This window comes from Lissotriton helveticus, chromosome 4_2 (genome assembly GCF_964261635.1).
Source record: "Lissotriton helveticus chromosome 4_2, aLisHel1.1, whole genome shotgun sequence".
Classification (NCBI taxonomy): domain Eukaryota; kingdom Metazoa; phylum Chordata; class Amphibia; order Caudata; family Salamandridae; genus Lissotriton; species Lissotriton helveticus.
Window position 1 is genome coordinate 29,187,515 of NC_136064.1, and position 18,530 is coordinate 29,206,044.

Below are 18,530 nucleotides of genomic sequence, written 5' to 3' on the forward strand. Positions count from 1 at the left end.
ATATCAGCTACTTATCGAAGAGTCAGGGGATGACCTCGTGGCTTGGGAGGTGAAGTGGCAAAATAAACTAGGGATAGATCAAATTAATATAGAGAGAATATTAGCATTATCCACAAAGGTTTTATTGAATGGACCCTTAAAGAGCCAACACTTCATGTCTATTTTTGATCTATATTACACTGGCACAGTGGAATTCTATAAGAGGGAATAAATGCAATAGCTGTGAGGCACTTGCAGTGGATGCATCTCATATGTTCTTTCACTGCCCTAAACTTAATCTTTTTGTTAAGGATGTGGAATATTTTTTAAACTATAGTTTACATATCCGACTGCAGCTATCCGCGGAGCTGGTGATTTTTGGCTCTGAAGAAAATCTGGCCAGACCCAGGACTGAAGCCGAAGAAGGGTTTATTTTCATTTGTATGTCTATTTTCCAATTATGTATAACTACCCAATGGCTTGATGTAGAATCACCGACTTTCAATAGCTGGCAGTCTAGATTACTCTCCGTATACCATCTAGAGACCGCAGTTTATAAAACTAAGGGCAAGAGAAAGAAAATGTTGGGTTTGAAACTGTGGCCACCTTTATCTAACTGGATATGAACATATGAATTCTGGCTGCACTGTGCCTTAGTGACACAAAAGTTATAAATATGAATGATTTTCTTATAGCGATACTAAAAAGATGGACTGTGTATCATGACTGGTTATGTATTTTTGTCTGCTTGCTGATATAAAACTTTAATAAAATATATATATATTTTTTAAATGGTTACAAAACCTATTTTTCCCCTGCAACACCATCTCCATCAGGACGGGCAAAAGGAGCCTTAGTGGTGTATATTTCCAACTTAATTCCAGTGCGGGAAATTATTGCCCTTAAAATCGAGGCTAATTATCAGCTAATCTTAATTGATATTAATAAATCGGATCTCCCTGTGATAGTTAACTTTTATAATATTTTACCCCAGCTTCAGTTGATCTTCACTTTGAAGGAAATCCTCACTTTTCTGCTAGATTTTAACACTAAACACCAAGGGAAAAACCCCATCACCAATTGGGGAGGTGACTTTAATCTGTCTCTTTGTGCACACAATGATAATATTAAATGTGACCTTTTAGATGAGAACGATAACAGCATTACTCACTTTATCCCTTCCCAAAGCGGGGCCTGTTTGAACGAGACGATTTTGAGCCTCCAACTAGTCTTGGCAAGCAAATTGGTTTAACCTACAGTTCCTCTAACTTCAACTTTTAACGGTAGAGGTACCTCCAGCTGTATCAACTTCATTTTTTTTAGCAAGTACTACCTCTTCTTGCATCTCTAATTTTACAACCCATGACTGTGTATTTAGTGACCACTTCCCCATCTCAATCACCCTATTCCTTCCGTTGACAAGAGGAAAGAACAAGCAGATGAATCTCTATGGGGAGGAAAGTTTGTCCATGGTCAGATTAAATGGTTACAGCCTTAAGTGGGCCCAGGTCGACCCGGTAAAGATCACTGAAAAAGTTGTCAAGAACTCCATGATTGAAATCAACGCCTGTTTGGTCGGCACATCATCCCCACAGGAAATTGTTGACAACTTTTTGCTAGTGCCTAATTCTGTCAAAGAATCTTTAAACAGCAAACCTAAAGGGGCAAGAAATAACAAGGTTGGTTGGTTTAACTCCACTACACCAAAGCATACTCAAACCTTAAAAAATCCCTTAATGAACCCCTTAGAGATAGGAAAGAGATCACCTAACTCAGGAAAACCTACAATAAAGCCATACGATTAAGAAAATCGGAATTGAAAGAGGAACTATGGGGAGAACTACATAAAAGTTGTCGTTCGAACGACAGTGCCACCTTCTGGGAGGTGATAAACACTCCATTTCTGTCTGGCCCCAGAGTTTCCAATAAAATAGAAGTTACAATTGACGAACTGTCTTGGATCGCCTCTAGATCAGGGTCACTTAGGGACAAATAGCATTAGTACTAGGCCCTCTTCCTTTCCACTTGCTCTGGATTTCACCTTAGTAGAAGTGGAGCAAGCCCTAAATGCCAGTAAAGGGGAAAAGCTCCGGGCCCCGACGGGGTTCCGGTTGATTTTTACAAATTTAAAACTGACCTCTGGGCCCCAATGTTACTTAGGGTACTAGACGCAACTTGTAAAGTTGGACTGTTGGACTCATGGTCAGAATCAATTTTGGTTTCAGTTTTTAAAAAGGGCGATCGACTTAGTCCAGCTTGTTATCGTCCTATTTCATTACTGGACTCTTTCGGAAAAGTTGTGGGGCGCATCATTCTAGAACGCCTACAGTCCTGGACCGAAGACAACAAGATCATATCTGACATTCAGTATGGATTTAGGGAAGGCCTGGGCACCATTGAGCAGGTTTTAAACCTATCTTTACTCAAGGGCAAATACGTGGATGCGAAAGGTGGGGGTCTTCACTTGGCCTATGTAGATCTTAATGCAGCGTTCAACTGCGTGGGTCATTCTAAGCTATGGGATATCTTAATAAGAATGGGAGTCGACCCATTGCTAGTAAATTTTCTTCGTGAAATTTACAGCAACGCCACAGCCTGAGTGAGATTTGGCTTGGGGGTGAGCTGACAGCACCTTTCAGGGTTGAGCAGGGAGTCAGACAGGGCTGTGTCCTGGCCCCCTTTCTTTTGACCCTCTACACAAATGGCCTAGAAGAAGCCATGCTGGAGGGGTCCCAGGACCTACCCTTAATTCAACATCGTCCGATTCCCGCTCTCCGTTATGCGGATGACGTGGTGGTTATAGCCCGCACTCCCCTTGAACTTCAGCGCTCACTGACCTGATATAACACATTTATGTCAAATCTAGACTTAAAAATAAACATTAAAAAAAGTTTTATTATGTATTGCGGCCCAAAACAAAGAAAAGGGAGAACAATTTATATATACAATTCTAGTGTAGACTCTCTTGGAGTCCTAATCGATGAAAAGGGCACTTGGAGGAAAGCTATTGAGGCCAGAAAACTGCAGTTTTTAAAATCAACCATGGCCCTAGTAAACTTTACACAGAGACCGGGAAGAAGACTGCCCGAGGAGATGATTCGCATCTATCAGGCCAAATATATCAGTACTGCCATCTATGGGGCTGGGGTGTAGGGCTACATCCAGCCAGAAGCCATCTAAAAAGTGGAAAACAGCTTTTTGAGGTTCCTTCTTGCCGTTCCCCACGGTACATCAACATTTAGCTACCATTTAGAGTTAGGCCTGCCCTATATCACTGACATCATAAAGATTCAGCCTACTCTCTTATGGCACCATGTTTGGACCTCAAATAAGTTAGTCCTTACCCAAAGTATCTTGAAGGATTGTCTTCTGCTTGAAAATGTTAACAAGTTTGGTTGGCTTCGATGCGTTAAAAAGTTCCTCTATGATCTGAGCCTAGAGAAATTCTATCACAATCCGCCAGAATTGGAACTGATATCTAGGAAAATCTTTAAAATAATCAATGCTTAACCCATCTAGCGGAACTCCGTTTGACAGATGAAGCCAATGAAACCTCGGTTCAGCATGCTTTGTTGATCCAAACCTCTTTGCTGATCCTGCCAAACTTAACCTGGAACCTTAGCAGTTACGATAGATTTTTGCTGACCCGGTTTAGGCTTAACACCTTCCATTGGCTTGGCACTTTCCCTACTGTTAATGATTGGTCACAGCTGCTTTGTCAGTGCCCTTGTGATGGTATCCCTCTCCAATCGCTTTTACATTTGACCCTTTTTTGCAAATTCTACTCAGAACTGAGAAAGAGATGGATTGCTCTAATTTTAAAAACCTTGGGGCTACGCCAATGTCGTCCTGCTCTCTTGGTTATCCAACTTCTTGAGTCTGATTTTCTAGCACTAAACAGAGGGCCTGATTCACAGAACTAATCTGAGACACAATCCTAAACGTACTACTGTTGGTATTCACAGAAGGCATTTAGTGGTAGTAAAGTTAGGATTTTGTCTTAAGTCTGTCTTAAGTCTGTCTTAAGTTTGTCCTAAGTGTGTCTTAAGTTTTTCTTACGTCTGTCTTAAGTCTGTCTTAAGTCTGTTGTAAGTCAAATTTAAGACAAAATCCTAACTTTACTACTACTAAATGGCTTCTGTAAATGCCAAAAGTAGTAAGTTTAGGATTTTGTCTCCGATTATTTCTGTGAATCGGCCCCATAGCCAGGTTTTTTTAAATTTTGTATTCGCCACAGAACGAACTTATAACTGAAGTTTGACGCTTTTAATCTTTCGCTGTGCATTTTAACTTAATTGTATTTTAAGAAAAAATTCATGTTTTTTCTACTGACAAATGTTTTAATATGACATGTATATACTTTTATGGTTTTCTATGAATTGAAACCGAATAAATTAAACAATTAAATTGAAGTAGATAGGTGTGTGCATCACCATGATAAACAAGAAACCTGTTGAGATGAGTAGCAATAAAGTAAAAAAACTTGTTGAAAAATTTTCAAAATACAGAAAACAGCGATGTAAAGTAAGGTTGCAGCAGGACACTGTTTGAAAAGTAACAGGTGTGTGTATGAGTGTCATGAGTGCCTCTTTCATGTGGCTATAGGAGTTATGGACTTCAGAAGGCAAGTCGAACAGTGTGTCCTGCCCCTCACTAACCTTCCCCATAACCCCGCTCCCAATCTCTCTCAGGGACCCGGTGGGAAGACATGGCTACCTCATAGGCTCTGAACCATTGCCTATATCATCATTCTTAAAAAACTCCTTTACCACATCTTTGGGGATGTACACTCTACTTTTCCCATGAGCTGGTGGTGTGCTGCTTCCAGAGGGGGTGCTCTCTAGGCTCCTGGCTTTCAAATCCAACTCCCTCAAAACTTGGTCATGCTCCAATTACAATCTCTTTTCTTCCAGAGCCAATTTATTGCTCTCTAGCTGCACTTCTAGAGCCATTTTCTTGCTTTCTAGCTCCAGTTGCCCATTTAATTTCAGCCTGGCCATCTCCATTTCGTGCATCCTGTTTTCTCTTATGTCTGCCAACTCTTCAGGGGACAGACCTCGGGCAGACACACTGCTACCCACTGGGAGAGCGCACCCCTCCTCTCAAGACCCAGTGGCTCACCAAACCGTTCCTCTGCACCCTTATAATCTCCCAAATCACCAGGGGCATCCCTTGCTTCCACCCAGGCCCTCAGCGCCTTGTGGTATTGCTCCTTTTTGGTGATTCCTGCTACTGAAATGTTAAACTTTTTGCAGAAGCTCTTGAGCTGGTTGTTGGTGTAGCTTTCTAGTTTCTCTTCCTCCCAATCACAGTCAACAGATGCAATGGACGCTGCCTTTTCTATTCTGACTGAACCAGGCATGATTTTTTTTTAAATGGAGATTTTCGCATAAACAACTATCAGAAGTACGTGGCTGCGTTATGGTCTGCACTCACTAAATAGTGTTCACCAATCACTGTATATGAGTCACAAATGCAAATTCGGAATCCTTTCCGGTTGACTTCCAATGTTAGAATTGGGGTTCTCTGGTTGGAGCAGGTAGGTACTTGTGCCAAGCAGGAACCCTCTCCTCCAGTCAGGGCAAGGGAATTACCTGCTTAAAATAACCCCTGCTCACCCTCTAGGCGGCCTGACGCTAGCAGTCAAGGTTAGTTCAGAGGCGATGTAAGTTAAGCATTTGTGACTACATACAATAACCCAGTGACAACACTACAAATGGACACCACACAAGGGTTTCTATCAAAAATAAGTTATACTTTATATAGAGTTACCAGAAGACCAATAAACGACATAAAGAATCCAAAGTACTATCAAATCTCAAGAGTGCTGGTTAAAACGGTGTAAATCAAAGTTCTGTGCGAGTCGGTAGCCTTGTCCAGCTACAGCGGGCTGAAAGAACACAGAGTCTAACAAATCCAGCGGACCGCGGCGGTCCGGGCCCACTCAAATGTCGAAAGACTCAAACACAGTACCTTTTCCTTGGGGCGTCCGGCATGGATGTGCGAGCCGGTTCCGGTGATCGTCGCGGTGCAGGAAAAGAAAGCGTTGCAGGTCACGGTGTCCCTTCCGTCGCGGTGCAGGCTACGGCTCATTGACGGCGTCGGTGAGCTCAGAGCTTGCGTTGTTCGGGGCGGACGTTGCTCGTTGTGGTGCTTCCAGCTTTACGGTGTGGCGTTCGAACCGGAGTTCGGGAACTGGCATCGGTCAGTCCGGACAGAGGTGCGAGTCGGGCGGTGCGTAGCAAAGTGTGCGAGGCAGTGTCTAACCCCGGTGCAGTCACAGGACTCAAAGTCAGCAGCAGTGACCGCGTCGGTCAGACCAGTTCGATTCGGTGTAGCGAGGCGTTGCACGTTGCGGTGTCCTTCCAGTTGCGGTGCAGGCTACGGCTCGTTGATGGCGTTGAGACGGAGTCGGTGAGCGCAGAGCTTGCGTTGTTCAAGGTGGACATTGCTCAGTGCGGTGCCAGTAGACACCAGGCTGGTCGTGAGAGTCGGTCACAGCTCCCTGCCTCTGTAGCCGCTGGAATAGTAGCAATTCACAAAAGCTGGTGAAGTCCACTGGTCCTGGGACTTCGGTCAGGGGGCAAGCTCTCTTCCAAGCCCTTGGAGATCTTTTTAGCACAAGTTGAAAAGCAAAGGCAAAATCCACAAAGTCCTTTCTCCTCTCTAGGCAGTTTGGCAACCACTGCAGGCCAATCCCCCAAGCAGCACTTCAGCTTGGGAATAGTCTCTCCTCAGTTTCTTCAAGTTCCTTCTCCTCAGCAGAGGTTTCTTCTAGTCAGTTCCAGGAGTGATCTAATTTCATGGGATCAGGGTCCCAATACTTTTACCCCATAATACTTTGTTCTCTAAGGAGAGAGGGGCCTGTGCCCAGTTCAAGTCAGTTCTGAAGCACTCTGTTTACCAGACTTCTCCTTCCCTTTCACAGCACAGGGCAGGCACATCAGACTCCCCACAGGAGGTGGAGCCAGCATTGTGGAAAGCAAGTGCAGTCCAGGAGCAATTTGTTGACAGTCTTCCTTCTCTTCTTTCAGTGTGCAGGGCACAAACATCAGACGTACCACAGGAGGTGGAGCCAGCACTGTGGGGGGTGGGCACAGTCCTATTCAGGTCCCAGGTGCAACTCCTCCCTCCCATCTGGTTGCAGAACTCCCTATTCACCACCAGGCTGCCCCAATCTGTCTCCTGGAATTCCCCAGTCCTGTCACACACAAACCCAGACAAGGAATACGCAACCTAGCAGAGGTGGGCTCAAATGGTTAGGCAAGCAAATACCTACTTTCTAAAACTGGTATTTGCAAACACAGAATATTAAAATAAATTTTACTAAAAGATGTATTTTATTGTTCTGAGTCCAGGCATACTAAACTCGAATTTCTACCATGTTCTCTGAGTCTGCTAGGATTATAAACATGTAACAATCCAGCAGCCCAAGGTAGCCTTGCAATAGTGAAAAACGAAAATGGCTGTAATTCACTATTAGGACATGCCACACACATCAGGGCTTGTCCTACCTTATACTTACAATGCACCCTGCCGTTGGGCCTACCATAGGGGTGACTAATATGAAGAAAAGGGAAGGTTTAAGTACTGGCAAGTGGGTGCACTTGCCCAGTCAGCATGACAGTACCAGACTGCACGCAGGCTCTGCAATGGCAGGCGTTAGACACGTTTTACAAGGCCGTTTCTGTGGGTGGCACAACCAGTGCTGCAAGCCCACTAGCAGCATTTGAATTTAGACGCCCTGGGCACACTCAGTGCCCTGTATTAGGGTCTGACAAGTAAACCAAATATCCAATCATGGAACCACTAATCAATACATCAATTTAAAGTAGGGAGCACTCGCTCTGTGGCACTGGACAGCAGTGGCACAGTGCCTAAAGCATCTATTACCAGAAAAACTCATGAGGCAACAACGAAAAATGGAAGGGAGACTCACGCCAATGGTGCCAGGTCTAACAGTGTGTGTGTAACTCTATGGATGAGTGGCGGAGTGTGACTGCATGTATAGATGAATGAGTGCATATTACAATCCTGTATTGATGAGTAACTACTAACTACATGTATAAGTGAGTGTATGTGTGTGTAGACCTAGGAAATAGTGAATAGTATGTAGTATATGACATTCTTGTGAGTATGTTTTCAAAAATAGTAGTCTGCATTTTAGAATGGGTGTATCAAAGTTTATATTAGGGCATCAGTATGTGCATCAGATAATTATGCGGATGATGTTGTGAGTGATGTCATGAGTGATGTCATCTGAGATGTCATCAGTGATGTCACTGACCATATCATGAGTGATGTAATATGTGACATCATCAGCAGTACATTGCGGGCGCGTGAGTTATAGTTAGCTCAACTAACTATAACAGGCGAATTTCTCTGGTTTTATATCAGTCAAATGACCAACTAACTATAACGTCCCTGAAACCTATGTTTTATTCAGTGAATATATATATATATTCACTGAAAAAAACCATAGTTTATAGACCATATATAGTTAGGAATTAGCATTTAAAAAACCTTTTTTTTACTCACACAAAACCATTGAAATTCCATATATAGTTAGTTGTACTAACTATATATCGCGCACCCGCAATCCACTGCTGATCATGTCACATATTACATCATTCATGACATGGTCAGTGACATCACTGATGACATCACTGATGACATCTCAAATGACATCACCGATGACATCACTGATGACATCTCAAATGACATCACTGATGACATCACTGATGACAACATCCAGTGACTGTATGTTTCTGTAAAGTTAAAATATGTCTTACATATTGAAGAATGAGTGGATTTATAAGTGTCTGGATGAAGGATTTATTAGGTGCATGACTGACTGTGTGAGTGACTGATTAAATGTGTCTCACTGAGTGCATGGGTTAGTGACTAAACTGTTTTAATTTGTGCATCATTATTATTATTAAATTATTATTAAAATTATTTATAACGCGCACTATCACCATCGGTTTCTTGGCGCTCATTGACATAAGGCGATGATCCAGGGTGAGAAGGTTAGTCAAAAGCGGCTTGAAAGAGCAGGGTTTTTAAAAGTCTGCGGAAACAATCGTACTTTGGGCAAAGACGAAGAGAAGGAGGTAGAGAGTTCCAGACGGAGGGAGCCAGGACAGAGAAACTCAGACCACCGTGTTTTTTTCTTTTAAATCTAGGGACCTCGAGGAGGTTTAGTGATGCTGAGCGAAGAGCTCTAGAATGGATGTGACGGGACAAGACCGAGGAAATGAACATGGGAGCTGCATCCGAAAGGGCCTTAAAGGTAGTGCATGCCAGTTTGAAAGTGCAGCGTTTAGAGACAGGGAGCCAATGTAGACTACGGAGGAGGGGAGTGACGTGCTGATGTTTGGGCTGGCGGAAGATCAGGCGGGCAGCCTGATTCTGCACCAACTGAAGTCGGTGAAGATGGCATGCAGGAATTCCTGCGTATAGAATATTGGCATAGTTGAGCCTTGAGGTGATGAGCGCAATGACCACTTGGGTCAGGGCTTCTTTGGTAAGAAACCTGCTGATCTTACGAATCCGCCTGAGGTGGAAGAAGCAGGCAGAAGTGACCGCGTTGATATGCGGTCTCATTGATAGATCTTCAGAGATGATCACCCCCTATGTCTGTTGTTCTGTAAACTGCTGCATGTGTTGATCAGTAGCTATATGAGTAACTATATGGGTTATTGGTTGATTGCCTAAGTATTTGTATGGGAGACTGAGTGTGTGTGTGGGTGGCTGGGAGGTGTATAACTCTGTGCATAGATGTGTGAGCAGTTGATTCACTAGATGTATGGGTTCAAAAGTGCATGTGGAAACAGCTGTATGGGCGGTTGACTGTGTGCATGAGTGTACTGGTGAGTGAATGGATATCTAAGTGCTACATGTCAAAGTAAGTACATATGTAAAACTCAGTATATGTGAGAGTTGACATATATAAATAACTATGCATAAGAGCCAGTGAATGTGTGAGTGGCTGTATGGATCATTGTGAACTTGTATCAGGGATTGTATAAGAGAGTAAATATGTGTTAGTATATGTTTGAATAAGTAAGGTGTGTATAACTGTATAGTTGAGGAAATAGATGTGAGATTGATTCTTTAAATGACTGACTAGGTGTGTGAGTAGCTCCATGGATGAGTGACAGTCTGTGAGTGTCTGTTTACACTGAGTGTATCTAAGTTTTTATTAGAGTCTGAAGAGATTCATCGTATTATCACATGACTAATGTCATCAGTGATGTCATCAGTGATGTCTTTTGAGATGTGATCAGTGATGTCATCAGTGATGTCATCGGTGATGTCATTTGAGATGTCATCAATGATGTAATCAGTGATGTCATCAGTGATATCATCAATGATGTCATTTGAGATGTCATCAGTGATGTCATCAGTGATGTCATTTGAGATGTCATCCGTGATGTCATCAGTGATGTCATTTGAGATGTCATCAGTGATGTCATCAGTGATGTCACTGACCATGTCATGAATGATGTAATATGTGACATGATCAGCAGTGGATTGCGGGTGCGCGATATATAGTTAGTACAACTAACTATATATGGAATTTCAATGGTTTTGTGTGAGTAAAAAAAAGGTTTTTTAAATGCTAATTCCTAACTATATATGGTCTATAACCTATGGTTTTTTCAGTGAATTTTCAAGGTTTTGTAAATGCTAATTCCTAACTATATATGGTCTATAACCTATGGTTTTTTCTGTGAATTTCAATGGTTTTTTAATAGCAAATATCAAAAGCTTTAAAATGTATTCTTCTTTAAATCAAAAAATATATTTGATATGTTTATTAATACATTTTTTTTTTTATTATTATGTTCTGGTTCGCTCCCGGTCCGCGAACCGGGTAGCTTCCCGTTAGCTCAATTTGGTGCCGCGACTCGGTACGCGAACCGGTAAGCGTTCCGGTTGCGCAACTGCCGTGTTAGAAATCAACATCGTGACGCGTCGCGGAAGCGCGACGTATCGCGTTGTCGCGTAATGTGTCTTATGACGCGCCGCGTTAGCGCACCCGGAAGTGCTCCGGTACGCGAACCGAGGCGCGAAGCGCAGCTCCCCGGAAGCGATCCGGGGCGCGGCCCGCAGCGCTTAACGTAAGCGTAACAGGTCATGTGACTTGTTAATAAAACTTTTCATTGGTTCATTTCACTTTTGGTGTCCTAATGATGTAAGGCTAGGTCATGTGACCTAAAAATAACACTTTTCATTGGTTTAGAACAATTTTTTTTCCAAAATGATGAAAGCCCCCCCTTTTTTCTCACTCTGACTTTCAACTTTGTGAAAGGAAGACCTATTTTGCTTAGGAGAAAATGGCTTCAGTAGTAGCTGCAGCTGGTGCACCCCCACCACCACCACCACCACCAAAGAAGAGAGGACCACCTCCTCAGGTAATCCTCAATCATGAGGAGGAAGAAGAGGAAGAAGAGGAAGAGTAAGTACAGCCAAGACAGTTTTTACGTGAGGAGCCCCGGATATCTCACCACAAAAATAGTTTTATTTGGCAGTTTTTTTCTTTTCCTCAAGGACAGAAAAAAGTGAATGCTCGCTATGTGACATGCCTCATATGCAAAGAAGATTTATCTAGAGGCACAAATAAAAAGTATAGTTTCGGCAACTATACTATGCACCGTCACATGCAGAGGTGGCATCCACTGAATTACAGCATGGCAGAGATGCGTGACCTTCAAGACAACCCACCAACTCCTGTGGCCAGTACATCGGCACAGGTAACTCTGTCGGGGCCAGAGGCACGGGAAACAGTGCCAAACATTCAAGAAAATTTTGTGCACATGAAGATAGTGTGTCTTTATTGTGGTAACTTACTCTCATGTGCAAATATGAGTATAAATTTGATAAACAGAGCATATGAAAACCACAAGTGCTCAAAACGCCCCAAAAAATAAAAAAATGTTTTGCTCCTGTTGAGCCCTTTTTAATGCCCGTTTTTCGTTGTTTCCCCCCAAAAAAACCAAAAAAAACATAAAATTGTTCAAAAAATACAAAAAAAACAAAAAATGTTCAGAAAAAAATATATATATATATAAAACAACAAAAACATAAAAAAAAGTTCCTTTCAGAACTACCTCCCCTTTATAAAAAAATTGCTAGAATGTTTAGCACTCTGGCAATCTCTATTTCTTTTGGTTTGCTTCCCGGTTCGCTCCCCGGTACGCGAACCGGCAGCGAACCAAATAAAAAAAAAAAAAAAAAAGAAGAGTAAGTATAAGGGAAGTAAACAGAGAGTAATGTTAAAAGAAAGACAGCTATAGGGACTAAACCAGAGATACTGTTTAATAGATCTATTTACCGAAGAAAAGATGGAAGAGGGTATAATTGTGAAAAACAAAATAGATAAGGAAGTGAAAGAAAAAAAAGAGAGTAGAAGAATAACAAAGAAGAGTTTCTTAGAGAATGTGAGTGAATGTTCAAAATAAGATTAAAACATGTGGAATAACAGAGAGAAAAAACAGAAAGCAGAAAAGAAGAAGTAACAGAAAAGGAATAATTGAAACAGCAAAGAAATGTAAATAACATAGGGGCATATTATCAACATAGGCAATAAAAGTTTCGCAGCTATTATTGGCAGAAAAGTGCCGCTAAAGCCGCTTTTGCGGCAGAAAACTGCCGCTAAAGCCGCTTTTGCAGCAGTTTTCTGCCGATAAAAGCAGCAATAATTTTATTGGCTGTGTTCATAATATGCCCCTTAATGTGCTTCAACTACACAGAGAAAGCATAATGAACAAGTAGCAAAAGAGTGATCAGTCAGAGACACTAAGTGTAATAGAGACGGAGTGAGTGAACAAGAGTGAGGAACTATGAGAAGAGAGGGACTGAGAAAAGGAGTGGAAGGAGTAGAGTAAGTAAGTAATAGAGAAAGGAATGAGGGAAGTAGCAAAGGCAGGAAAGTGAGGGTTAAAGAAATGAAGCAGTGGAACTAATAGTAGTTAAATGTGATAGAAATGTAACGAAAAGAATACAAAACATTTACCTTTTAATTGTCGTTAACTTAGTCACTTGTTATTTTTATACTTTAAATCTGTGAAAGAGAGAACAAACATTTGAAAAATATTAAAACATATATTTAAAAATTAGAAAAGACAAGGGAAAAGATTGAAGGACAAACAGTTTTTCAACAACTTTGACACTTACAGAAACCTCTGCTTCTCCAGGCCCCCTACACAGTCCTAAAGATATACATTTTAAACTAACAGTATCTTGATGCAGATGAAGTGAGGCCTATCTTGGAACATGGTGCATCTTTTGCACTGCTGTTGTCTCACAAAAGTGACGCAATGGCAGCGCAAAAGAGGTGCACAATCATCATAAAACTGTTCCTAACATTTTAAATGATTATTTCAGGATGACAATAAGGTGTGTCCTATCCAGACGTTTGTTTCAGGTGAGGCCTACTCAGGGTTGCAGATGAAATTTAGGCTTGTTGAAGAGTACAGAGGAGATAGTACATGTGCAGGCCTACCAATAAAGTTCAGACCTCCTCTGTTTCCCTGGACAAGCCTAAACTTCATCTGCACAATGTGATTCGTAATGTTAGGAAACACAGGTAATATATTTGAAAAACGTGCAATTTTTTTTGCTCATTTCACAATCACATCACTTGTGTTTCCTTTGGTTAGGTATCTCATTGTGCAGATGTAGTCCAGCATATGAAAGAGTACGCACTGCATGCAACAACTTTGACACTTACTGAAGCCTCAGCTTCTGCATGCCCCCTACACAGTCCTAATTATATACATTTTAAAGTGACTGTATCTTGCTGGAAATGAACTGAGGCCTATCTTGCAACATGGTGCATCTTTTACACAAAAGTGACGGAACAGCGGCGCAAAAGAGGCACACAGCCTTCATAAAACTGCCCGTAACATTTTAAATGATTGTTTCTAGATGCTGATAAGGTGTAGCCTATCCACAGATTTCTTTCAGGTGAGTCCTACTCAGTTTTGCAGATGAAATTTAGCTTCTTGAAAAGTACAGAGGAGATAATACATGTGCAGGCCTACCAACGAAGTGAGTCATGTCCACTGCACTCTTGAACAAAGGCCAGACCTCCTCTATCTCTCTGGACAGGCCTAAACCTCATCTGCACAATGTGATTCGTAATGTTAGGAAACACAGGTAATGTAATTGAAAAATGTGGAGTTTCTTTTCTTCATTTCACAATCACATCACCTGTGTTTCCTTTGCTTAGGTATCTCATTGTGGAAATGTAGTCTATCATATGAAAGACTACGTAGAATGTGAGCACTGTATGCAACAACTTTGACACTTACAGAAGCCTCAGCTTCTTCATGTCTACTACACATTTCTAAATGTATATCATAAATACAAAAAGTACAGAATTAATTATACATGTTAAATGGTTTATTTTTGCTGTTCTCAGAATTTATCAAATTTCACTAAAAACAGTGACTTGAAGGTATTCATCATATAACAGCGGGAAAAAAAACCACAATCAAAATGATTGTGTTTAAAAAACCCATACAACATGACAAATCAGAAATCAGAACTCCTCAAAAGTAACTTACTTTCCATGACGTCGAATGATGTCCTATGAACAGCTTACACTCTGTTGTGCTGCTATTATTTTCAGCCCGCCACTTTCTGAAAGAAAACCTCCATCGTTTTGAAAAATATGTTACATACAATAAATGACTTCTCGCTCTCTACCACACGTTTCCACAAGGCCAAATCGTGTAAGAGCCATTTATAACTCTTGGAATTCTTCTAAGCAAATTCCGTCATTTTGTATTTCCGCAACTTTGAGAAAGAAAACGTTCAAGATCACTTTCACAATCCTGGACTAGTAATATCTTACCCTTCTTGCTCACTCATGTTCCACATTTCCTATGACACTGATACTGCTTACTATGAAGCAGACTTACACTATCTCTATGACTACTACAATTATTTAATTCTCTACATCACTTTTAATCACAAAGCAATTTAAAACAGTACATACAATTATATCAACCCCTAGAATCATTATAGACCAGTTACCTACCCTAAATTCTCTTTTCTGAAAACAGAAAGTAAGAATATTTTTAAGTAAAAAGGCAACATTGTATCGTAGTCAAATAGGAATCATTTACGAAACAGCAGCTTTTTTTACATTTTCAATAAGCTGTGTAATAAGCGGATCTTGTCAAAGGACCATCATGTCATATAATAGCTGCAGTTAAAAATGTTCTTCCTAAAATAAACGACTGTGTAGCCACAACATTTGTAATTAAAGTTGAAGACTTACTTTCATCAGGTTTATATAGTTGGAATTTTAAAATGACATTATAACCAAATGTTTGGTCAAATAATCTAGACAGAATTGCAGACTTACATTACCTCTACTCCATGTTTTTATTGGCTGCTTGAATTAGCTTATAAAAAGAAACAGTTTTTCTGAACTCATTCAAAGTGCAGCTATTTTTCCATTACGTCAAGTGTTATGGTAAGAACACCGTTTGCTTTGGGAAATACTCTGTTGTCCTTTAACTAATCCATGCCCACCACTTTCTGTAAGAAAACCTTCTTTTTTTCCAGGAACTATTTAAAACTCAAAAATAACTTTTGACTCTGTACTGCACTTATCCTCAAGGCCAAATTGTGTAGGAGCCATTAGAACCTCTTGAAATTCCTCAGAGCAAATCCCGAGATTCTTTCCCTAAAATATTGGTTTTAAAAACACCAGGTAAGAATTTTTAAGGTCAAAAGGCAATTTTTTTTTAAAAGTTAAAACAGAATCATTGCAGAATGACCAGCCATTTCTAGACTTTAAATAAGCTGTGTAATGTCCTGATGTTATTGAAGGACCGTCATGATATATAATTGCTGCAATTACAAAAGTCCTTCCTGATATTGACAACTGTGAAGCCACAACATTTTTAATCAAAGTTGTCAATTTTGTTCCATCAGGCCTACATCGTTGGAACATTAAAATAACATACTGGCCATATGTTCGTATAAATAATGTTGACAACATTTCAGACTTACATTGGCTAAACTCCATGTTGTGATCAGCTGCTTTTACTAGCTTACTAAAGGACACTGATTTACTGTCTGGCAAAGTTAAATATATACATTTTTCTGAGTCTACACTAGTAGTACTTGATACCCTACAGTTCTCGCAGTCATGCTGCCATTGATAAGAAAGCCCAAACAGGTGATCTACATCTACACCTTCATCATGCAATACATCAAGCATATACATTAAAAACTCCTGACAATCTTGCTGAATATTTTGAGAGAATTGTGTTTGACCTGAACATCTGTCTAACAGATTTCGAATTTCAGACACACTTTCTATTTTTGTTCTATCATTGCTACATTTCTCTGACACAGAATTCAACAAACTGCAAAATCTCTGATCCGAATTGACCACAATCTCTTGTTTTAAAGTTTCTAGAGAAAACAAAACATTAACCACTACATTAGCATAGCAGTTGACACCAGAACTGTTTTCAAATTGAAAACCAACAACATCTTCAACAAAATCCTTTTCCTTTCTGCTTATAATTTCTGGTTCATCGACTTTTCGTCTTTTTGCTACAACCTCCCTACTATTGGTCACATTTCTTCGTTTCCGGCCTACCACACGTTTCTCAAACAAAGGATATTGAGGCAAATGTGGCGCATACTCTCTTCTTAACCTATTGTATTCCTTAACACAGTCTAGATCCGCACAAATGTTTGTGACATCACACTCAATCAAGTACAATCCCGATAAAGTTCTGACTCGTGACAATGCCACATATGCCATACCCTCCTTGAACACAGAACTGCCAATATTCACCAATGCACTGTCTACACTTAAACCTTGCGATTTATGGATTGTCACCGCATATGCCAAGCAAACAGGAAACTGCTTACGGCGAACATGTAAGTCTTTCACAAGCAAAAACCTAGCAGAGCAACAACCAATTAGCTGTACTTCGTCAATGCCATCAAATTTAATTTTTAAAAATTCAATTTCATCCCTATTTCTGTATTTCACAAAATCAACAACATTACCCATTGATCCATTTACCAGACCTCTTTCAATATGTAAATTCCTTCTTAAAATTATACGGCAATTTAAGCACACATTCAGAGTCTTTTCAAAACCCGCAGTTTTAGATATACTCTTCTCTAATGAATCCAATTTTGATTTCAAATTCTCAGACAAAATAATTGTTGATCCCATATGCTCTACTCTGTCAATAGCTTCCAGTTTCACAATATCTTGGTTTTCTAAATACAACATTTTGTTGTTGAAGATGGCACATTCTGCAAGAGTTGGCATCAAACATATTCCAGATTTCTTCTCAGTAATTTTCTGAAAAATATTCTCAGGCACAACGTCTTGTTCTGGATACAAATTTGACAGTAATCGTGCATGTAAAGCTTCTTTCCCATGCTCGGTCACTTTTCCGATTCTAACATCTTGTAGAATATTCTTGTAATCTTCATCCTTCGTCTGACGCATATTTTCATGCAGTTCAGCATAATTGAAGTTTAACCATATATTAACGTTGCCAATGCTCCCTAGGCACTTCCTGGTATCTTCATGCGTGAGCATTTTGAACACAGGTTGTCCTTTCACTGGGGTCAGCTGCAGAAGATCACTAAAAACAATGATGTGTTTGCCACCAAATAACACATCATACTTTGAGAACTTCTTGCATTCTCAAATGCACAAAGGCAAGCATGACATTAGAAACCATGCTTACTTCGTCAATTATAAGAAGTTTCATTTTCTTCAAGACTCTTGAAACTTCACAACAAGCATCTCCAGATAACTTGTAGTATTGTAATTTGTTATCATGCTCCACTGGCAGCATCAGTAGGCGATGCAAAGTAATACCTTTAATGTTATGTGCTGCCAGTCCAGTTGGAGCGGTGACAACACAAGAGAGCGATGACTCAGTCCTTTTCTGCAAATAACATGAAATTGCTTTAATGAGCAAACTTTTTCCAGTTCCCGCTTCTCCACTCACGTACAGTCGGACAGGTTTCAACGACGTACATGAGCACTCTTTCTTCTCATGACTTAATCCATGATCATTTTGGTTGGTAACTTCGTCATATATTTTCCTCTGCTCAACGTTGAGTTTTCTTTCCAAGTCTTCTAAGTTAACCGCATCCTCCTGAGCATGTGCCATGGCTCTTTCCACTTCAATCATGGCAGTGGCAGCTTCATTTTCGATAACTGGTCCTCCTAGTGGATCCTGACTCAATGAAACAGAACTCTGACTGTCCTGAGAACTGTCTCTAGCAATCTCAGCTGCAATCGTTGCTTCCTGCTCGATTTCCGCATTCAACATTTCTAGATATTTGAGAAAAACAGAACATTCTATGGTCTCCTTGGCGGCATTGAAAGAGTCTTCATAACAGAGGAAATCTCCAAGCAGTTCCTCTTCTGCACGCCAAGGCTTGAAAAGTTGCAAAAGTGCTAAATAGAAAAACTCTTTTTTTTCAGGAGATTCGCCACTCAATTTTCGATGGTTTACCAAGTGGCATTTTCTTTGCTT